The 24,730-nt window shown below is 36.8% G+C and overlaps 1 protein-coding gene across 3 annotated transcripts in view; it reads left to right on the top strand.

Annotated features, from left to right (window-relative positions):
* The window catches only part of SBF2 (SET binding factor 2), a 500,238-nt gene that overhangs the window by 387,108 nt on the left and 88,400 nt on the right, over nt 1-24,730 (top strand). The window lies entirely within an intron of this gene.

The following is a 24,730-nucleotide window of genomic DNA, read 5'->3' as shown; positions in this document are numbered from 1 at the left end:
TAGGTTTTCTTTTAATATTACTGAGAACAACTGGAGAAAAGTAGCTATTCCTAATTTAGCTCAGAACATACATGTGACCGTCTTAGGTGAGAAGTCAGAAACTGGGCACATAGTATAGTGCCTCCGACAGGGCTTAAGCAGATAGAGACCCTCCTGGGCCAGGATTCTTGTGCAACCCACAGCTCTGTGACAATTTCTTGTCCTCATTTCAGTTGTGCCCCAAGAAAAGTAAAATCTGCAACTTGATGTAAGAAACAAGTGTGTTACCAAAACTATAGGAGGAAAATGCAGGGTTAGAGAGTCAGCTTCCTGCATAGAAGAACACTGGGAAGGTTAATGTCATATAGACAAAATCCTAACTCCAACCCACTTCCTTTGTGTGTCTCTTATATACATTGAATTTACAAATAAAATTTCATTTGAAGAAAAGCTTAAACTCCACTTTCAAAAAAGGTCATAAACCCACTCCCATCTTTAAATGGCCCAGAACATGTCACCAAAAACTTTGTTGAATTGAATTGAATTGAATTGATTATCCAATGTTCAGTACAAGAACCAAAGTCCTCTGATTCCAGATTAACTCATTGCTCTATATGAGCTTTAATCCTTTGGCCTGGATCCGTGATTACACATTACTCATCCTTGCTGCACATTATTCACCTGGAGTGATTTTATTTATTTATTTATTTATTTATTTATTTATTTATATTTTTTTAATATATGAGATTATTGTCAAATTGGTTTCCATACAACACCCAGTGCTCATCCCAAAAGATGCCTTCTTCAATGCCCATCACCTACCCTCTCCTCCCTCCCACCCCCCATCAACCCTCAGATTGTTCTCAGTTTTTAAGAGTCTCTTATGCTTTGGCTCTCTCCCACTCTAACCTCTTTTTTTTTTTTCCCTTCCCCTCCCCCATGGGTTTCTGTTAAGTTTCTCAGGATCCAGATAAGAGTGAAAACATATGGTATCTGTCTTTCTCTGTATGGTTTATTTCACTTAGCATCACACTCTCCAGTTCCATCCATGTTGCTACAAAAGGCCATATTTCATTCTTTCTCATTGCCACGTAGTACTCCATTGTGTATATAAACCACAATTTCTTTATCCATTCATCAGTTGATGGACATATAGGCTCTTTCCACAATTTGGCTATTGTTGAGAGTGCTGCTATAAACATTGGGGTACAAGTGCCCCTATGCATCAGTACTCCTGTATCCCTTGGGTAAATTCCTAGCAGTGCTACTGCTGGGTCATAGGGTAGATCTATTTTTAATTTTTTGAGGAACCTCCACACTGTTTGCCAGAGTGGCTGCACCAGTGTGCATTCCCACCAACAGTGCAAGACACCTGGAGTGATTTTAAAGACAACTGATACAAAACTCCCATCAAAAACCAATTAAAACCAAGGTCTTTGGGACTGAGGCCTGGATGTCAGTGTCTTAAAAGTTGCGCAGTTGGAATCTTTAAGGGTTCTAAACCCAGAGAGTCTGCCATTACCTTTGTGAAAATGCTGAAGATATCTCATATAGCTTAATAACATACTTTACCAGTAGACATTATTATAAAGATAGTACTCTCTAGACTTTGTGGGGAAGGGGAATGGTGCTTTTAGGGACCAAAAAATAACTTTGTGCCTTTCTTCAGGTCTTTAAATTTAAAATTCTGCAAGATAGGTTAATGAAAAATGAAGGCTACCTGTTTGAATTCATTGCACCTATTGATTTAAATCAAAAAGTATATATTCAAATCTTTATGTTCAGAACCCTTTGGTAAGCTAAGTGAGGAACCTTACCATAGAAGATGTAGCTTCTATCTTTGAGGAACTTGTGATTTATTATAATTGATTTGGGGAAAAAGAACTTATAAAATGCAATAATAATAATAATAATAATAATACCTAGCATTGATTGAACACTTCCTGGGTACCAGACACTGTATGAAGCAACTTATATGTACCATGCCATTTAATCCTCACAATCATAACCTTGAGAAGTATGGGATTAAAAACCCTTTTATCTTTATTTAACAGATGAGGAAAATAAAGCACAAAAAATTAAGTAACTTACCCAAAGTTATGTAAACACAAGTAGCCTGAGTCCAGAACCCATTCTCCTTAACCATCAGTCAACCTATAAAGTAGTAAGAGATAATGAAATTTTTTTTATGTTTATTTATTTTTGAGAGAGAGAGAGAGTAGGGGAGGGGCAGAAAGAGAGGGAGGCACAGAATCTGAAGCAGGCTCCAGGCTCTGAGCTGTCAGAGCCTGACACGAGGCTTGAACTCATGAACTGTGAGATCATGATCTGAACTGAAGTCAGAGGTTTAACCAACTGAGCCACTGAATCACGCAGGTGCCCCTGAGATGGTTGTTTTTAAGCCACTAACTTTTGTGCTGTTGTTTTTACACAGCAATAGATAAGAGAAATTCTGGTTCATAGCAAGTGCTATGTAACTATTAGCTAATATCAATGTTATTATTTTTTTTAAGTTTATTTATTTAGGGAGAGAGAGAGCATGCATGAGCCAGGAAGGGTCAGAGAGGGAAAGAGAATCTCAAGCAGGCTCTGCACTGTCAGTGCAGAGCCCTGCACAAGACTTGATCTCACCAACCATGAGATCATGACCTGAGCTGAAACCCAAGAGTCAAACATTTAACCAACTTGAGCCACAGAGGTACCCCCTTGATGTTATTATTATGTAGATCTTTGATGCCAAGTTTTGACATCCAGATATGATCAGTGAAGGGCTGTTATACGTGCTTGGGTGAGGGGAACAACATTAATTAAACAATATTTATTAACTTTGCAGTAGAATATGGCTTAAAAGAAATATTGATTAGTGCAAGAGAAGTTTTTTTTAATATTAATTTATTATCAAATTGGCTAACACACGTTGTGTAAAGTGTGCTCTTGGTTTGGGGGGTAGATTCCTGTGGTTCATCGCTTATATACAACACTCAGTGCTCATCCCAACTAGTGCCCTCCTCAATGCCAATCACCCATTGTCCCCTCTCTCTCATCCCCTCATCAACCTTCAGTTTGTTCTCTGTATTTAAGAGTCTCTTATGGCTTGCCTCCCTCTCTCTCTGTAACTATATTTTTACCCTTCCCTTCCCTCATGGTCTTCTGTTAAGAGAAGGTATTTTTAAGAACTGTTTTGGAAGTTTCACAAAAATAAAACACAATACATTGACATGCCAATCAGTGGTCTCATCATGCTAAATTACTTTATATTGCAAATACCTGCTGAAGTATGCAATTGTATACTTTCTGTGATTCAGGATATTAGGTCGCCATTAATAACTCTTGGTCTTCCTTGTGGTTAAGTCAAAATTTTACTGGCTTCATCCCAATACCTGTGAAATTTGATAGCAGATTTTCTCTGGAATAACAATGAAAGCACTAATTCATAATTCTCAAAGTTTAACAAAGAACGAAGAGGTTTGTTTTTGCTCAGACAAGCCCTAGAATGCTGTTTCCGTAGGCTCTCTGTCTGCTGTTTTCATTTTTGCTATCTCTCTCAAGTTAAGAAGGCATTTGTATTAGACCAGAATTTTTATCTATTTACTAAATAATTGATTTCACAATTGCATGTTTGATGGCTTGACTCATTATGTTATAAAGATCTGTGGTTTATAAGGAAATCAGTAGAAAAACAACACATTTTGCTTTACTGTTTTTCTTACAAAATAAATTCATTTATTTAATTGGGGTTGGGGGGGATTGCAGGGACTATACTTGGCCAACACTAAAATCTGTTATCATCTCCATCCAAGAAAGTTAACTGAAGCTGACTTGACTTCTGGGAAGTGCGTTGTAGCTGACATCTGGGTGTGCCCCATACCAAAGTGTTATCATGAGAGATTGATTGGTCCATCAGGAATGGAATTTGAATCCCCTCAAAGGACTAAATAAAACAAAATTATCTGGACTATATTACCTTTTTTGGAGTTAATAAACTTTACTTTTTTACAGCATAACTCTCTCTGTTAGTGGGATGCTGTGTCACAATTATCAGTTACTTATTCTTCCTACCGTAACGATACACTATTCCAGTAACTTCATCCCAATGTTTTAAACCTTGTACATGACAGTACATTTTAGAATTACCATCATAGCCCCCCCCCCCCAGCAGCGTGCTAAACACATCTTTGATGCTCTGAAAAATGTTCATAGTTATAGCATAATATATCCTTAGGTACCTATGCTGTGCAAAGCCTTCTATCCAAATGCAAATCTAATTTTTTTTTAATCATTGCTTACTTCTTTTATCTGTCACCCTGCTTTTCTTTTGGGTCTTGAGAAAAATGAGATTCTAATCCAAAAATGCTTTAAGAATGCTTACTGTGCTATAAAAGGCAAAGAAGCACTAGTATCTTTATATTTATGATTGACATGTATATAATCTTAAAACACCATTGACTCCAGATCTTTTTATTTTTCATGGTGAACACTTGCCAAAGGTAGGAAAAAGATTAAGGCATGCATCTCATAGAATGAATGTAAATAATTGCAAATATTTCCTATTCCTCCTCCTACTTAAATTTGAAAATCAAAGTTCTTGTAATCTGGTCATTGATAAAAATGTTGAAAAGGGCAGAACTTCATAGCAGGCTACTTGACACTTCCTTTTAGGATAGTGTCACTGTATTTAGTCATTAGATGTGGAAGATGTAATGGGTAAGATAATTTGGAATCAAATGCCTAGAATTGTTGTCTGGGAGCCAAAACATAACATGTGCTCTGGAGTCGAAATATAACATGAAGACAGAGTTTAGAAATAAAGAGGAATGATAGTTTTATTATTTTGCCAGGCAGAGGAAGTTGCAGCAGGCTAATGCCTTCAAAACTGTAGACTTGCTCTGGGTAAAAGACTTGAGGGGTTTTGTAGGAAAATACAGGATCTGGGAGGTTTGGATAGGAATCAGGTTCGTGCTGCCAACCCTGTTCGTTATGTCTTCAAGGTGGTCCCATGACTAGAGCCATCTGAATCTCGTTATTAAGTATGCATTGAAATCAGTGAGAAGTCAATATGGAAATGGAGTTCATGGAGCAAAGGATTCTAGAGAAAAACAAGTGAAAGTGAGGGAGAGGTTTCAAGAATGAGGAAGAGAAAATTTTGTTCAGTTTGGTTCAGGCAAGACTTGCTAAAGCATTAATGTGTCCATTTTAATTTCCATCCATCTTTACATTTCTATAGCAGTTTCAGAATGTCATATTAAGGAGTTTAGACTAATATCATTTTCTAGTCACAAAGAAGTATACAATAGCATACTCTTGAATAAGGCAGTGATGTGATTGTGTTTCAGAAACTTACAATGGTGTAGAAGAGGTTCAGGAGGATTTAGAGGTTGGAGGAACAGAGGCCACATAGTAGGCTAGTATGACAGACAAATGTTGATTACAGTACTTAGGGAGAGATCCACAAGGAAAGTTATCTATAGCATGTTTCGCTTAAGCAGGGGTTACAAACTAATTGCCTACAGAGGCCAACAAATAATGCAAATAGTTAAACAGGTCAAAGGAAGAACAAGTCTAATGAGGGCAGCCCCCACTCTGCTCCATCAGTTGTCACCTGGCAGGAATGCAGGAACATTGTTACCACATCTTTCAGTTTTTCAAGAGAAGTTGGAAGTTTAGCCTTTAAATAGAATCTCTTCATTTGTAAATGTTGGCTTAATTTAAAAAAAAATTCTAGATGGCTAAAAAAAAAAAAACCAGACAAACAAAAACATCTACAGCCAGAAGCAGCTAGTAGTAGGATGCCAGCTTTTACAGCCTGTAGCTTTTAGTTTCTTCTGGCTGTGATTCTTGTTGTGTAGTATGGTAAGGAAAAGACCTAAGGAAAGGAATTAGAAAATTTCTGGTGAAGTACAGTCTGATAACATAACTGAGAAAAGAATGGCAAATGCAAAACTCATGACTCTCTTTGTGGGTAGCAAAAGCCAAGATTTTATTAACAGCTTGTCCCTAAAGAGCACTTTATAAATAGATTGCTCTGTTTAGGTTAATTTTGCTTAGGTAGCATTGTTTCCTTCCTATTAGTCAGCATTGTTAGCATTTTTGAGAAATCATGGATCTGATGGAGACTTGTGGAGGAGCTGCTGAATTACAGAAGTTATTACAGCAAAATAAATTATGTGGTGCTATAAATACTTGACTCAGTGACTCAGCAAATTCCCTTTATGTCCAAAAGGAAACATGTTGTACCTAACTCATGAGGTCTGTTTTTAATTTCTTCAGCTTCGCAGTTGTTCCTGTTTGTCACTGATAGATTTTTACATGATGTGAGACACATAAAGATAAAGACATACCACTTTCCGAGGGAGACTTAAGTATTGGGGAAATGAAAGCAGTGGTGGGGGGGACCTTTAGTCATTGGAGTGCTTTTGTATTGATGGCAGGGGATTACCAGGAAGAAGTCAGAGAACCATCTGGGATGGCTGTGAGAAACTAGATAGTTTTATTATACTCTTGGTAACATTTCCAACTAATAAAATTAGAATAAAAATTTTAATGTTAGAAGCAAAACCCTAGAAAATATGTAATTAACTTCTTTAGAATTCAACAATCATTCTATTTAACTCTAACACTCACATTTAAAATACTTTAACCAGACATTTGAGTTGATGCCAAGATGTGCCGGAGATGGTTTCTGCCTTCAAAGACTATTAGGATACAAAATTTTTAAATTATTTATGTTTAATTAAATAATTGTTCAATACCTTGTTTATAAAACCTAGTAAATTGTTGGTCTTTTAGTAAATATTTATTATCGTCTGTTAATGAGCAGGCAAAAATAGTACTATGTAGGAACTGATTTCATACATTTTCTTATAAAACAGTAGAGAATTATTTTTAAAACTCTTTGCATCTTGATTGTTTTTTTTGTAATAAAAATACTAACACTCCTTACTGCTATTAAATAAAGCATAGTGGCAACTAAAATCTGTCAAAAACTCTTCCATCCTGTATAATTCTGAAAGGTTCTAACCTTTCATTTCAGCATATTCTTGAACAAAAATAGCTAAATGTAAAAATAGAATGAAATAATTATTAAAGAAGTATAAACAAAATTCCATATAAGACAGTAGCTTAGTCTGCTTGGACTGCCATAACAAAATACTATAGACCGTGGTTGAAACACAGACATTTATTTTCTCATGGTTCTGGAGGCTAGATATCCAAGATCAAGGTTCCGGCCAATTCAATTTCTAGTTAAGGACTTTCTTTCTGGCTTGCAGCTGCCTTCGTGCTATGTCTTTACATGATGTTTCCTCAGTGCACGGATACAGTGAAAAAGAGCAGGAGGGAGGGAAAGGGGAAGAGAGAGCACTTTCTGGTATCTGTTCTTAGAATGACTCTAATCCTATCATGTCAGGACACCCACCCCCACTTAGGACCCCGTTTAATTTTAATTACTTCTTTCAAATACACCGTACTGGAAGCTAGGGCTGCAACATACGAATTTTAGGGGGACACAAACAGTCCATTCATAACAGATAAGAAATAGAGAGGAAGCAACCAGAAAGGCATTTTTGAAAAGGTAGCATTTGAATAGGTCCTTGGAGAATGGGTAGGCTTTTAACCATTAGCGATTGGAAGGAGAGATTCCAAGTGGAAGAAATAGTTTAACCAGTATCATGGCAATGAGGAAGCAAAGAGTATATTCAGCACACAGGAGTCAGCTCTTTCACTTGCAGGATGACATCTACACAAGTGAATAGTACTCAGGAAGTAAAGAGGATGTGGCCAAATTATTTTGTACCTTATAAAACATCATTTTCTGGTTTCAGCACAGCTCTAACTAGTTGTGTGACTTTGGCTATTCCCCTCTACTTATGTGTGTCTCAGCATGCCATTTGTCAATGGAAAAATTATCTCTGGGGTTTCTTTTAATTTAATAAATCTGTACTTCAGAACAAGTAAGCGGTTTTTTTTTTTTAAGGTAACCATTGAGACTTTATTATAGGCTGTGAGATCTAACTTCGAAATGTTATAGCTGCCTTATGACATTAATATGCAAACATGCTAGGATACACAGAGGTGTGTTAAATTATTTCATCATTGAGCAATGGAACACACAGAGTGGAAATTTCAAATTTTGCTTAATACAAAGACAAATGAAATTTTGGTGTGAAATAAAGGATTAGATTTTCTCATTTGAGGGAGGTGTTCTGTGATCTTATGAAATTACTGAGCCTCAATTGTGTACAATTAAGATAAAATCCTCTGGATTTTAAGTAAGCGGTTTAAGTTTAACAAGTATTGTGTGTTTGCGTGTGCCCATATGCTTTCATATTTGTGCTCTTACACCAGCAGATGTGCACACTTCTGCAAGTGTTTTGATGAGAGGCAGAAAAATCTGCAGCCACTTACCAATGTTGAATTGGACTCCTCCCACCTCTGCATGAATTGGGAACCTTTTTCTGCATATTCCAGGGAGAGAATATGGACCTCCCAGGGAGAGTTGACGAGGCAAATTAAGCAAATACTTGGTTTCTCCAACCTTGTTCCATGCCCTTTTTCAATTTCATTGGCTCTTTTATTTTCCCCTGCCTTGGACTTCTGATTCTTTCATGACTGCCTTTTCTGCCTTCTTTCAATTCATTTGTAGGCACCTGGGTAAGGAAGCCATAGACTCATAGGGTTATTTCCTTTTGAGTAGGAACTAGACCTTAAGCTATAGGAATGAAACATGAACAGTAAAACTCTATACAATAAATGGACATAGAGCCTGGGGATAGGGATAGGGAGATGATTTTGTGGTGTTCCTTAAAGCCTTAGGAATGGAAAATGATCCCTTGGGGCTTAAAGAACATTTTCAGTCCTAGAACAGTTTAATCTAGCTTTACAACTATTTATTCTTAACCCTGGACCTGTCTTGGTTATTTTTAGCCAAATAATTACTACTATTTACTTATTTTCTAGAATTCTAGGTTAGTTGTGAGCAAACTTGGATAACTTTGACCCAATCTGTATGATTCAGTAGATAATTCTTCTTTCTGTGAAACGGCTCCTAGGTCAACAGCTTGTTCCTCATTGCAGAGGCTTAGTTTTAATGAGTCTTTCCAACTTAAATAAGAAGCAGGAGAACTAAAGTTGAAGAAGAATTGTTTTCCTCAACAACAGCATATTTCTTTTCAAGAAATATATTTTCGGGGCGCCTGGGTGGCGCAGTCGGTTAAGCGTCCGACTTCAGCCAAGTCACGATCTCGCGGTCCGTGAGTTCGAGCCCCGCGTCGGGCTCTGGGCTGATGGCTCAGAGCCTGGAGCCTGTTTCCGATTCTGTGTCTCCCTCTCTCTCTGCCCCTCCCCCGTTCATGCTCTGTCTCTCTCTGTCCCAAAAATAAATAAAAACGTTGAAAAAAGAAAAAAAAAAAAAAAAAAAAAAAAAAAATATTTTCTTTCCCCACTATATATAGTCAGCTTATAATACTAAGTTTTGCTTCTCAAAAATAGGTTGGTCTACCTTTTTCACATACACATCCAAGTCAAGAAGGTGTTATCTTCATAATGAACTTAAGCTAGAGCTTAGGTGACTCACCTGAGAATATTCTATCAGTAAGAAACTATTCAAGGTCCAACCCCGGTATTTACTGCTCTGTGGCCTCCACTTTGCGGAGGCACCACCTTAATGAATCACACTGGCTGTCCGTCACTCATTCTCTCACGACCACAGTTTCAAAATAAAACCTTGGAAAATGGAGGCACTGAAGTAACAGTTGCAGTTACTTCACCCACTGTTGACTGTTCTATGGATGCAACCTACAATTTGAGTCTTTATTTGGTCGTTGACAAAGGCCTTAAATTTTTGAGTCAAAACTTCAGTAAAATTTAGAAATTTAGGCCCTAAGATGTTGATTCTGTTGTTTATAGGAAATGCTTTCAAGACTTACTTTGCTTTTCATAGTTCTAACAAAATAATTTAATATGTGTGTTTTTTGGGGGTGGGGTTTTTTAGGTGGTTTTTTGTTTGGGGTTTTTGTTTTGTATTTTTCTTTTTTTTTTCTCTCTGGAAAAGTTGAGTAGATGGAAACTATGAAAGGAAAAGATGTACTACAAAATTGTAAGTCAATAGTTCTGTGGTTTCTGCTTTCATCTAGTAAAAAGAAGAAAATAGTATAAGGAAGAAGTTCATTTTTCTTAGATTATTGGTAGTAAAATTCAAGTTAAAAATCAGAGTTTGCTAATTGTGTTTTTCCTCTAGATTCTCTTTCTCATCAGAATAATCTCTCAAATAAAGATAATATCTAAATTTAATCAGAAGTTTTAACTGTTAAGTTTAATCATGCAAGGAAAGAAATGTGCACTTTCAGGGGATTCACCTTTGTAGTTTTATCCTAATACAGTAGTGACCTGTTACATGTATGTTAGAGCTGGATGGCCATAGTCAGTTTTCTAGGTGCCTAGCCTGCCTTGCTGCCTCTGCAGGCCACTAAAACTGCTTACTGTTTTACCCAAGCAGGTGCTTAATTTTTCCAGCATATCCATGACTTCCCACATAGGCTTTTAACTATTGTACTATTACCTTGTACAACTATGCTACTGCCTGCACTATGTCTTTGAACCCCTGGCTGCTGCTTTTTATTAAATAGATATGAAGTGTCAGGTTGCTATGCTAAGTGTTTTACATATTGAATCTTGCCACCCCCATGGGGCAGAGCTACCCTTAAATGAAGTTAGCACAGTATACCATAATCTTAGCTTTGCTTCCGTAATGTATCTTCTGAATTATCAGACAGTGGTAAATGACTACAGCTACCATTCATAACTAAGCTTATTTTTTTTCTTTTTTACTGTGGTAAGACATACATAACATAAAATTTACCATCCTGACCATTTTTAAGTGTACAGTCCAGTGGTATTAAATACATCCACATTGATGTGCAACCACGGTCACCATACATCCCCATAACTCTTCTCAAGTCGTAAAACTGAATTTCTGTACCTATTAAACAATAATTCCCCATTCTTCTTCCCCCAGCCCCTGGCAACTACCATTATACTTTTTGTCTTTACGATTTTGACTACTCTAAGTACCTCATGTCAGTGGAATCATACAGTATTTATCTTTCTGTAACTGGCTTATTTCACTAATCATAGTGTCCTTAAGGTTTATACATGTTACAGCATATTGCAGAATTTCCTTCCATTTTAAGGCTGAGTAATATTTCATTAGTATGTGTATATCACATTTTGCTTATCCATGTATCCAGTCAATGGACACTTGTGTTTCTTCCACAGTTTAGCTATTATGAATAATGCTGCTATGAACATGGGTATACAAATATCTTTTTGAGACTCTGCTTTCAATTCTTTTGAAGTAGAAGTGTTAGATCGTATGGTAATTCTTTTTCTAAGTTTTTGAGAAACCACAATATTGTTTTCCACAGTAGCTATACCATATTGCATTCCCACCAGCAATGCACAAGACTTCCTCTTCTTTATTTCCTCACCAGCACTTGTTATTTTCTGGTGTTTTTTTCTAGTTTTATTGAGAAATAATTGACATATTTCACTGTATTAGTTTAAGATATATAACATGATTTTTTATTTATGCATTTTTAAAATTTTTGTAATGGAAGGATGGTTGAATAAATGTTACATTAGTGTCAGATGTACACACAGTGATTCAGCATGTCTGCACATTATGCTGTGCACACCACAAGCGTAGCCACCGTCAGCATATAACACTATTACAATACCATTGACTATATTCCTTATGCTGTATCTATTATCCCCATGACTTTCATTCCATAACTGGAATTCTCTATCTCCCATTCCCCTTCACCCATTTTACCCATCCCTCCCACCCTATTTTCTGGCTTTTTTTTTTAATAGTACCTATCCTAATGGGTGTGACGTGGTATTTCATTGTAGTTTTGATTTGCATTTGCCTTATGATTAGTGATGTTCAGCATCTTTTCATATGCTTATTGGCCATTTGTTTATCTTCTGTGAAGAAATGTCCACTCAAGTCCTTTGTCCATTTTTGAATCAGGGTGGGGTTTGTTATTTTTCGTCTTAGAAGTTCTCTGTATATTCTGAATATTAATCAGATACGTGATTTATAATATTTATCAGAATATGGTTATCATGTATATGATTTGCAAATACTTTCTCCCATTCTGTGGGTTGCCTTTTTACTCTGCAAGTAGTGTGTTTGGGTGCACAAAATCTTTATTATTTCTTTTTTTTTTTTAAGTGTACTTACTTAGAGAGAGAACACAAGGAGGGGAGAGGCAGAGAGAGAGCACAAGCAGGGGAGAGGCAGAGAGAGAGGGAGAGAGAGAGAATCTCAAGCAAGCTCTGCATTGTCAGCATGGAGCCCAACACGGGGCTCAAACACATGAACCATGAGATCATGACCTGAGCCAAAACCAGGAGTCAGACACTTAACTGACGGAGCCACCAGGCGCCCCTTTGGATGCCAAAAATTTTTAATTTTCATGAAGTACTATTTGTCTGTTTTTCCTTTTGTTGTTATGCCTTTAGTGTCCTATCCAAGAAATCATTGCCAAATCCAATGTCCTAATATTTTTATACTGTACTAATCCCCCCACTTTAGACCTTAGTGGCACACTATAAAAATTGCTTTATAGTGATTGCTTCAGATCACTGAAAATACACCCCAAGTCCTAGAAAGATAGTTTTCCCTTAATCTCTGATAAAGTGGAATCCAAGAAGTATGAGCTATTTTCAGAGTGGCTACCCTATTATTTTTATCTAGGAACAATATTCATTTTCATCAATGGATAAATAAAGGTTACTTTAGAACATGTGCTATTTGGAGGCGCCTGGGTGGCTCAGTCGGTTAAGCGGCTGACTTCCGCTCAGGTCATGATCTCATGGTCCGTGAGTTCGAGCCCCGCGTCGGGCTCTGTGCTGACAGCTCAGAGCCTGGAGCCTGTTTCAGATTCTGTGTCTCCCTCTCTCTGACCCTCCCCCGTTCATGCTCTGTCTCTCTCTGTCTCAAAAATAAATAAACGTTAAAAAAATTAAAAAAAAAAAAAAGAACATGTGCTATTTGGAGTAAATATATAGCCTCTTTGTATTTGTCACTTCATCTCTGGAATCTGCCAAGCCAAAAGGGCCTGGGCATTGGAACCATTAATTCATGCCTCTTCCACCCTCACTCATTACACCATTGCCTTGTTTTGAATTTGCAACTGTCCCGCTTGCTGGTTATAATGTATTATCCTCTTAAGATATGCTAGATTTGATTTGCTAAAATTGTGTTTAGAATTTTTGCATCTATATTCATGCAGCATATTGATATAATTTTGTAATGTCTTCTGGTTTTGTTTTTTTTTTTGTGTGGTTATTTTTTTTTTATATATATGAAATTTATTGACAAATTGGTTTCCATACAACACCCGGTGCTCATCCCAAAAGGTGCCCTCCTCAATACCCATCACCCACCCTCCCCTCCCTCCCACCCCCCATCAACCCTCAGTTTGTTCTCAGTTTTTAACAGTCTCTTATGCTTTGGCTCTCTCCCACTCTAACCTCTTTTTTTTTTTTTTTCCTTCCCCTCCCCCATGGGTTCCTGTTAAGTTTCTCAGGATCCACATAAGAGTGAAACCATATGGTATCTGTCTTTCTCTGTATGGCTTATTTCACTTAGCATTACACTCTCCATCAACTGATGAATGGATAAAGAAATTGTGGTATATATACACAATGGAATACTATGTGGCAATGAGAAAAAATGAAATATGGCCTTTTGTAGCAACGTGGATGGAACTGGAGAGTGTAATGCTATGTCTTCTGGTTTTTTAATCAGAGATAACACACTCATAGAATGAGTTGAGAGGTATACAGTCTTCTTTAATTATTTGGAAGAGTTTGTGTTGAATTGGTGCAAGTTCCTTCTTAAGTGTTTGAGAGAGTTTTTAGTGGAGCCATTTGTGTTGGGGGCTTTCTTTGTCAGAAGACTTTTTACTACAATTTCAATGCCTCTAATAGATAGGGGCCTATTCAAGTTATGTTTCCTCTTGAGTGAGGTTTGGTAGTTTATTTCTTAAGGAGTTTGTCCATTTCATCTAAGTAGTCAATATTGTTGACATAAAGTTGTTCATATTTCTTTATGATTTGTTTTAAATATCTGTAGAATCTTTAGTAATGTTACTTGTGACATTGGTAATTTTGTCTTTATTTCTAATCAGTCTGGCTAAAGGTTTATTAATTTTATGAATCTCAAAGAACCAGCTTTTGGTTTTATTGGTATTTTTTACTTTTCTATTTTCTGTTTCACTGATGATTGCTGTAACCTTAATTCCCTTCTTTTGCTTGCTTTGACTTTAATTTGCTTTTTTTTTCTTCTAATTTTTCTAAGTATAAGCTGAGGTCATTGATTTGAGACAATTCTTCTTTTCTCTCACAGGCATTTAGTGCTGTAAATCTTCCCCAAAGAAATGGTTAGTGCCATCCCACAAATTCTGATATGTTTCACTTTCATTTAGTGCAAAGTACTTCCTAATTTCCCCTTTTATTTCTTCTTTGATCCATGAATTATTTAGTTTCTATATTTGGAGATTTTTCTAGCTAACTTTCTATTATTGATTTCTTTTTTTTTATTTATTTAAATTCAAGTTAGTTAACATACAGTGTGGTATTGGTTTTGGGAGTAGAATCCAGTGATTCATCACTTACATATGACACCCAGTGCTCATCCCAACAGGTGCCCTCCTTAATGCCCATCACCCAGTTAGCCCATCTCCCTATTCACCTCCCCTCTAGCAACACCCAGTTTGTTCTCTGTATTTAAGAGTTTCTTATGATTTGCCTCCCTCTGATTTTATCTTATTTTTCCTTCCCTTCCCCTATGTTCATCTATTATGTTTCTTAAATTCCACATATGAGTGAAATCATATGATATGTGTCTTTCTCTGCCTGGTTTATTTCGTTTAGCATAATACACTTCTAATTTAATTCCATTTTGGTCAGAGAATATATTTTGTGCGATTTGAATCCCTTTAAAAAATACATACGTATATTTTAATTTTTTAATTTTATTTAAATCCAAGTTAGTTGACATGTACTGTAATAATTATTTCAGGAGTAGAATTTAGTGATTCATCACTTACATATAGCACCCAGTGCTCATCCCAACAAGTGCCCTCCTTAAGATTTATTTTATCACCCACAATGCAGGTTTTCTTAGTAAATATTTTGTATGCATTTGAAAAGCATGGATATTTTGCTATTGTGCTATTAAAAAATCAAATCATGGGGCGCCTGGGTGGCGCAGTCGGTTAAGCGTCCGACTTCAGCCAGGTCACGATCTCGCGGTCCGTGAGTTCGAGCCCCGCGTCAGGCTCTGGGCTGATGGCTCAGAGCCTGGAGCCTGTTTCCGATTCTGTGTCTCCCTCTCTCTCTGCCCCTCCCCCGTTCATGCTCTGTCTCTCTCTGTCCCAAAAATAAATAAAAAACGTTGAAAAAATTAAAAAAAAAAAAAAAAGAGAAAAAAAATCAAATCAGGTTAAGTTAGTTGATAGTATATCCTTCCTGATTATTTTTTTCTTACATTTCTAGTATTTGGAGAGATTAAAATCTCCAACTATAGTTGTGTATTTATTTCTCCTTGCCTTTCTATCAGATTTCATTCATGTATTCTAAAGCTTTCTTACTTAATACATAAGTACTTTGGGTTTTATGTCTTCTTGATTAATTCTTTACCATTAGAAAATTATCTTTATTTGCACTAATATTCTTTACTTTGAAATCTAAATCTTCTATTAACATAGCCACTCCAGTTTTCTTTTGACTAGTGTCAGCATACTATATCATTTTTGTCTTTTTTTAAGTAAACTTGTATTTTAGAGTATTTGCACATTTACCAAAAGTTGCAAAGGTAACAGGTAGTTTCCACACATCCTCACCCAGCTCTTCTTGTCAGCAACCTTTTTCTAATGTTTTATTGAGATGTAATTCACATGCCATGTACAATTCATCCATTTAAACTATACAATTCAGTGGTTTTTAGATACTTTCTTCCATCACAATCAATTAAAAAAATTTTTTTATTTGAGTATAGTTGACACACAGTGTTATTAGTTTCAGGTGTACACCACAATCAATTTTAAAGCATTTTCATTACCACAAAAAGAAACACCATAGCCATTAGTTGTCACTACCCATTCCACCATTCCCCGAGCCTTGTGCTATCACTAATCTACTTTCTGCCTCTATGGATTTGCCTGTTCTGGACATTTCATTTGTATGAATGAAATTTTACAACATGTGATCTTTCATGACCAGCTTCTTTCACTTAGCATAATGTTATCAAGTTTCATCCATGGTATATAGCATGTATCAGTATCTCATATGTTTTATTGCCACATAATATTACATTGCAAGTCTGTACCATATTTATTCATCAACTGATGAATATTTGAGTTGTTTCCATTTTTTAATTAAGATATCATTCATGTACCATAAAATTCACTTTTTTAAAGTGTGAAGGGGGCTTTTCCTTCTCTAAGTAGTGTGGCGTTTCAGCTTATCGGTTCTTCAGAATTTGCTACTGCTTATAAATCCACTTCATGACTTCTAAAATTTTATTAATCTCCCTGATCTCTTGTCTTTTTTCTCATTCTCTTTGCTCTTGTATGTTTTGCCATTTTTTTCTTTTGTGGTCATTTCAGTGGGGTTTGAGGAACAAAAGACTATTCAGTCTGCCACACTTACTATTTTTTTTTTTAATTTTTGAGAGAGAGACAGAGACAGAGAGACAGAACGTGAGTCCAGGGGTGAGCGGCAGGGAAGAGAGGGAGACACAGAATACGAAGCAGGTTCCAGGTGCCAAGCTGTCACAACAGAGGCCAACGTCGGGCTCAAACCCATGAACCGTGAGATCATGACCTGAGCTGAAGTCGGACATTTAACTGACTGAGCCACCCAGGCACCCCTAATCTGCCATATTTAATAAAAAGAGCCCTTAAAATTATTTTTGAAGAAGGAAAATAAATTGTCAAAATTCTACTACTTTTACTTCATTTTCATTTTGCCTTTTTCCTCCCACTCTTTGTATACTTATGGATACAATCATAGCATATTTGGCTGATTTTCTTAAATGTAGCATAAGTACTTCTTTCATATAAGCATCACCATATAACTACTTTAATGGCAGAATAATATTCTTTGGTGTTAATAATGTTCTGTCATTTACCTAACCTTCCTTCTCCATTGTTAGGCATTAAAACTGCTAACTTTGGAGGGGGTATAGCTATTAAAGATAATGCCATAATAAACATTTTTGTTGAGCTTTTAGGGCATTTGCAAGTACACATAGTGAGATCTGTGACTCACCAAATTCCTCAATTTCCTGTGCTGGGACCCACGGATGCTTTTCTTCTTCCGTTCCTTTTGTAGTCACACCTCAGAAAAAACACCTTGATGTGTATCTACTCACTTCTTGGCTGACTATGTTCTCCCAATCAGGCCCTTAATCTTCCTGATTTACGGTGCTGTTATAAACAACATTATGAGGTGCATCAGTCTTCACATGTGGAGTTCTTATCTCTCCATATAGATTATAAGCACTTTGTAGACAGAGGTCCCATAGTGCTTGGTACTGAGTTAATGAAAAGCACGAGTTTACAGTAAACACTTATGGATAGATTATTTTACTTTGTTCCTAAACAGGTTTAAGAATACTTAAATATGTTTTAGGGGCGCCTGGGTGGCGCAGTCGGTTAAGCGTCCGACTTCAGCCAGGTCACGATCTCGCGGTCCGTGAGTTCGAGCCCCGCGTCGGGCTCTGGGCTGATGGCTCAGAGCCTGGAGCCTGTTTCCGATTCTGTGTCTCCCTCTCTCTCTGCCCCTCGCCCGTTCATGCTCTGTCTCTCTCTGTCCCAAAAATAAATAAACGTTGAAAAAAAAATTAAAAAAAAAAAAAGAATACTTAAATATGTTTTAAAATCCATGAGTTCAGGGGTGTCTGGATGGCTCAGTTGGTTAAGTGTCTGACTCTTGATTTTAGCTCAGGTCATGATCTCACAGTACATTGGTTCAAACCCGACATCAGGCTCCGTGCTGACAGTGTGGAACCTGCATGAGATTCTCTCTCTCCGTCTCTCTCTCTGTCCTTCCCATGCTCTCTCTCTCTCTCTCAAAATAAATAAACTTTAAAAATCCATGAGTTCAGAAAAATATGAATAAAAAAAAGAAAAACTGGTCAACTGTGATGGATGCTAGAAAATAATGCATTGTTTTTAAAACTGATAAATGAAGGGATAAAATCTTGTATTTATCCGGTACAAATTACATGTTCAGGTCACCAAACAGTTGATGAATAGGAAGTTTCTCTTTATAGAAATACTCTAATAAATGAGGAAATGATGCTAGAATGAGAATATCACTATTTGATTATTCCTAATGATTAATGAATAAGCATTGACCATAAACAACCTTTAACATCACAAAAAAGAAACAACCATATATAGTAATACCATCCATGAAGTATTCTTGCCAAACAGTCAAGCCTGAATCCCATCAAGCCTCTAGATCCAACTGCTACTCTTCAGGAAATACAGAGGACAAAAGAGTATGTCATATGACACCACTGGGATGTAGTCAACAACCACCAGACTAATGGAAACTATTGGATAAATGATCCAATTTCTTCAACAAATAGATTGCAAGTGAGAGGGAAAATAAGAGAGAGAGGGGCACCTGGGTGGCTCATCAGTAAAGCATCCAACTTTTGATTTCACCTCAAGTGAGGATCTCACAGTCATGGGATCGAGCCCTGCATCAGGCTCTGCACTGAGCATGGAGCCTGCTTAATATTTTCTTCTCTCCCCCTCAGTCCCTCTCCCCTGTTTTCATTCTCTCTCTCTCTCTCTCTCTGTCTCTCTCTCTCAAAAAAAAAAAAAACAGAAAAGAGAGAGAAAGAGATAGGTGGTAAAGGAACCTATAGATTAAAACTTAACTCAGAGATATAACTAATAGTAATATATGGACCATATTTGGGTCCTTCCTGAATCAAACTAATTGTGAAAAAAAAAAAACAAAGGAAAAACTTTTAACATTTATAAGGTAGTAAAAAATTCAAAACCTGACTAGCTATTTGATGTTAAAGAATTATTTTTTTAGTAGTGTATTTGTAAAAGATTTGCATGAAATAATTTCTCACTGGAAAAATAGCCAATGTATCAATAACCCCAAAATTTATTTGTACAGAAAACAATGGGAATTAATTATCATATTTCTTAGGCCCCTCTCAAGTATTTCCAGGCACTATTAAATGGTACTGAAACCAATAATCAAAGTTGACAGTTGACATGTGTGATAATGTTTATACACTATTATTTAACATAGCAAAAAGTTGAAAACAATACAAATGTCCATTAACAGGAGCAAGGAAATGCTACATATTCGTGTAATGGAATTCCATACCGTAGTTAAATTGTGCAGTAATTACGAAAACAGATTCTGGATTTGAAACTGTTAAGAAACAGTCTAGGTTTGAATCCAACTCTAGTTCTACCACTTCCTGGCAGTTTTCTTTTGGATAAGATACTTGACTCTCTGTGCCTCAGTTCTTTCACCTTTAAAACAGGGGTAAAAATCTCAGTGAATCATAAGGTTGCATAAAGACTAAGTAAGTTGATAAGTGTACATAATGAAAGATCAGTGTAGATTAGTTTTAATAATTATTATTATATACTATTATTACCTGAATAAGTCTAGCATCATAATATGTGAAAAAACAAACTGCAGAAGAAAACATAATATGGTAATATTTATTTAAAGTTTAAAAACCTGTGTGTACCTGGGTGGCTCAGTTGGTTAAGCATCTGACTTCGGCTCAGGTCATGATCTCACGGCTTGTGAGTTTGAGCCCCACTTTGGGCTCTGTGCTGACAGACAGCTTAGAGCCTGGAGCCTACTACAGATTCAGTGTTTCTCTCTCTCTCTCTCTCTCTCTCTCTCTCTCTCTCTCTGCCCCTCCCCCACTTGTGCTCGCTCTTACTCTCTCAAAAATAAATAAACTTTAAAATAAAAATAGAAATAAAGTTTTAAAACCTGTAAAAAAAAAAAGGGGGGGGGGGGAGGTAGGATATTTGGATCCTATCTTGTATTAAGAATACCAAACCCAGGCAAAGGACTTGACAACAAGCTTGTATTTTGTTCCTACAAATGTCAAAGTCAAAATTGATTTGACATCTGATCTCTTAATATTTTCTCTTAGTATTTACTAAGCAACCTAATACAGAGAATCTTTAGAAGGATAAGTGGTTAGGGGCACCTGGGTAGCTCCTTGATTTTGACTCAGGTCATGATCTCACGATTCGTGGTTTGAGCTCTACACTGGGCTCTGCACTGATACCACAGAGCCTGCTTGGTATTCTCTCTCTGCTCCTCCCCCGTTTGTGTGTACATGCTCACACGCACACTCTCTCTCTTTCAAAATAAATAAATAGGGACACCTGGGCTCAATCAGTTAAGCGTCCAACTTCAGCTCAGGTCATGATCTCATGGCTCGTGAGTTCGAGCCCCACATATCAGCTTGGAGCCTGGAGCCTGCTTGGGATTCTCTCTCTCTGCCCCTCCCCAGCTTGTGTGTGCGTGCTCACACGCATACTCCCGGTCTTTCAAAATAAATGAATAGGGACGCCTGGGTGACTCAGTCGGTTAAGCGTCTGACTTTGGCTCAGGTCATGATCTCACAGCTCATGAGTTCAAGCCCCACATGTCAGCTTGGAGCCTGGAGCCTGCTTCAGATTCTGTCTCCCTCTCTTTTTTTCCCCTTCCCCACTCATACTCACTCTCTCTCTCAAAAATAAACATTAAAAAGTAAGTAAGTAAATAAATAAATAAATAAATAAACTAAAAAAAAAAAGAAGGATAAATGGTTAAGGACTTCAACCCTGTTGTTCTAAATACTGAAATCGGCACATCAGATGAATATACTGGTGAATGAATGTACTTCTTGTGCAGAAATTGTGTGCCTGAATCTTCTAAGTAATCTGGGAGAGGTTTAGACCATTATGGAATTGAGGTTACTTGCACTAGTCAATCTTAGAGTATAAGATAGCAGAACAGAAAAAATTATAGTAGATTCTCACAATCACCCTTTTTTTAACTATTTGGATTTACCATTCTGTAAATTGCAATGACTAATGCACACAGTGTCCTATATACTCATTATAAGCCACTCTGTTTCTGCCCCTTCTGAGTTATATGTTTACAAAGAGTTTGTTGTGTTTTTTCTCAATTATGTAGTTTAATTAAATGTTGCATAAGTCAATGAAATATAAATTGTATACTTTGAGAAGCATCAGTAAGGGGTAAAATGAAACCTACAATATAATCCTTGTCAGGCCAGTGTAAAATCATAAAAGTACTGGTTGGCACCATCCCCAAACTGTGCAATGAAGTATACTTGTATTCCAGTATCAGAGGTAGATTCGAAATACCCAGCAACTTAAACAATAAATATTTGTATTCTGCATTATTCTTTAAGACCATTACATATTTGTGGAATCAATCCTACCAGCTAGCTTTTTTCCTGAAATCTGGTTTCCCTCTACGCCCCCTAACTGGGTCCTTGGGCCTGGAGAACAAGCATGTCTAGCCAGACAGACCTTAGACCGACCCCTTATACTGACATCTTAACCTTCCCCTTGACCAATTCATCTCTGAAATGATTTGTGTCCATTTATTTAGATTTGAATCTGGCCTGCTGGTTGGTAAGCCTGGTAATTTTATTCTCCTTACCCTATCCCATGCTGAGTTTCCTTTGAATGCTTTGTGGAAAACGAATGGCATTGTTTATTTAATCTAGTACCTTCAGGGCTATTGTTTTTTTCTAGATAAGGAAGGAAGTCAACATATTCTTAAACATCTCATAAAATTGCATGGCAAAATATCACTTGTTTTTTTAGGACAGAACCATAAAAAAATATTAGGAAATATAAAATAAATATTGTTGCCAAAATTGAAGGGAAGGAGAGCTGTCATTTGACAACAGCATTCCCTACCATAACCACCACCACCACCACCATTGCACTCTCAGTGTGGATTGGGTCTCATGTTTGTACAAAACAAAAGGTCATGAAGATGGTATATGGGCCAATTTGAGAAACTATCATAGGAAAGTTTTCTCTTCAAAGAAGTTATTAGAATCAGGAGATAGTTTCATAGATAGGTGCTTATTTTCTTTGTTTACAAATACTACTGTTATAGAAATAGTGAATTGGAGACTCTAAACAATCTCATTGTATCCTTCTCCAGATAATTATAATATAGTTTTGTGGAATATCTCAATTTTTATATCTTACAGAAATGATACTGAACAGCAGAAAACCTTATTTCTCATCCCTTCTACTCATCTTGCTGTATGACCTCAGGGAAATCCATTTTTTTTTTGTAGGGTTTCACAAATACACAGTGAAGACATGCAGCATTCACCTTACCACCCAAGACCAGCTAGACTACAAAGCTCCATTTTTGCAGTTCCTATCTAAAGCCCTGATAGAATGTAAGCAGAATAAGGTGCTACTGCCCTCTGCTGGTCCTAAGAACACACCTGCCCATCAGTGCATTGGCCCTCCCATCCTAACAGTGAGGGACACAGTGGCCCTTGCCTGTGGTTAGAAAGACATTGCAGGAAACCATAAGGAAGGAGGAAGGTTTCATATTTGGAAAAATAATAATAGTTGAAGTATTTGGGAATTAATGATTTATTATGCATATATCAGATGCCATAGCCATGTGTGACTGCCTTGCCACCAAAAAGTATCCTATAATCACTTCCCTCCCCCCCCCCCACTACAGTGTCTCACCTGGGAAACAGTTGTGGGTGCTGATACTTTGAGCCACTGTCACTCTATCTTGGAATATATACAGGCCACTTTTGTATGGAAGATTTAGGAGAGTTTTTGCATATTCATTTTTAGTTTATGAATAAATAGGAAGATAATAAGTCATATGTGCCAAGGAAAGTGAATATGCAGCATCAGTAAGAAAAATTCTGAAAAGGAAAGGCAGGGCTTCATTATGCTCTCAGATCCCTAAGGAACTCTGTCAAGTTGTAATAAGAGATCTAAAGTTAATAATAGCTTTTTTGGTTAGTTGATGATCCTAAAAGTACTTTATGTGAGAAACTGATAAGGATTTGCTAAGAGCTCTGTTTTTCTGAGCTCATCTATATTAATTTCAGAACTCTAAAATTTAAAAATTTTAAGAGCTGCTGTTTATTACCTTGCATTTGTAAGAAATGGTGCTGCTTCTGACTATACTTACAGGAGAGGCAACTGAGAATTATGCTTTTATCTTGTTTGAATTTCATGCCTTTAAAATCTCTTTCTTTTTTTTTTAATGTTTATTTATTTTTGAGACAGAGGCAGAGCGTGAGCGGGGGAGGGGCAGAGAGAGAGGGAGACACAGAATCCGAAGCAGGCTCCAGGTTCTGAGCTGTCAGCACAGAGCCTGACAAGGGGTTTGAACTCACAAACCATGAGTTCATGACCTGAGCTGAAGTCAGACCCTTAACTGACTGAGCCACCCAGGCACCCCTAAAATCCCTTTCAAAATAGGTCTGTGCACTGCTACTGAGATCATTATTAGTCCTTAGAGTGCTGCAGAGCAAAAAAAAAAAAAAAAAAAAAAAAAAAAATGCAACCTACATCCCAAGTATCTACAAACAGAGTATAGGAGGAACGTGGGATTCACATTGTCTGTGACTTCTGCTTACGTACTCGCAGAACCACACACATTTTGCCCATGATTCCCCAATGGTAGATGGTAACTGTGTTTTAAAGGAGTATATAGGCATTATGAAGATCAACAGTGATCCTCATGCAGCTTCCCTTTGGAGAACTCTTGATTTTTGTTTTACAGCCAATCTCAACTTATAGTCACCTGATTGGGAGTTATAGTCAATCATCTCAGCAGCAGTACATAGTCCTAGCTTGAAAGGGACTTACACATGTGATACAGAAATACATAGACTCTCATAGGCAAAATCACAGCCATCCCGCTTCCAACTAAATAGGTACTACATTTCGTGGTATGCATGGTGCCTATTCCAGTTCTAGGTTTAGTCTGCTCTAGACCAAGAAGGAAATTAGCATGTATTAGAATATCATTTTTACCAGGTATCTTATTCATCTGTTATACATCCCTAAGAAATGAACCAACTTTTGCTACATAACTCTTATATATATAACCTTAATAGTAATCTTCAGTGTCCAACATTCCAAAAGAAGAGAAGTAATCTTATTAAATTGCTTTAAAAACCTTATCAGAAACCTTAGTCCTACTCATTGAAAATAGATGAACTCAATTCCAAAAAATAAAATGAACAAAAATTGTCTATTGAGAACATTACCTGCTGTTTGCTGAGAAATTATCGATTAAAAAATTTTTGAAATACCTTTAACCTTTAGAGATGAAAGCCAGTAGCTATGGAAAGATTATTTAAATCATTAACTGATTAACAGAATATTACTTTGGGAAACAAAACCCTGAAGTACAGGAAAAAAACAGCAGTGCTAATTAGTACTTAACTTCTTTTATGATGTTTTTTGCAAGACAGTTTGGTATACAAAAAAGAGCAGGGGCTTTGGAACCAAACAAACTTTGGGCTTGAAAATCGTTTTTACTACTTATGTAATTTGTTATTTGGCTTTAGGCAATCACTTAAACCTCCCTGAACTTCTGTTTCCTCTTCCTTAAATTGGCAATAATAAGGTGCATCTTATATTTAGTA

Source organism: Lynx canadensis, chromosome D1 (assembly GCF_007474595.2).
Source record: "Lynx canadensis isolate LIC74 chromosome D1, mLynCan4.pri.v2, whole genome shotgun sequence".
In the NCBI taxonomy this organism is placed as follows: Eukaryota; Metazoa; Chordata; class Mammalia; order Carnivora; family Felidae; genus Lynx; species Lynx canadensis.
The sequence above is the reverse complement of the archived record's forward strand: the minus strand, read 5'-3'. Positions and strand labels throughout refer to the sequence as shown.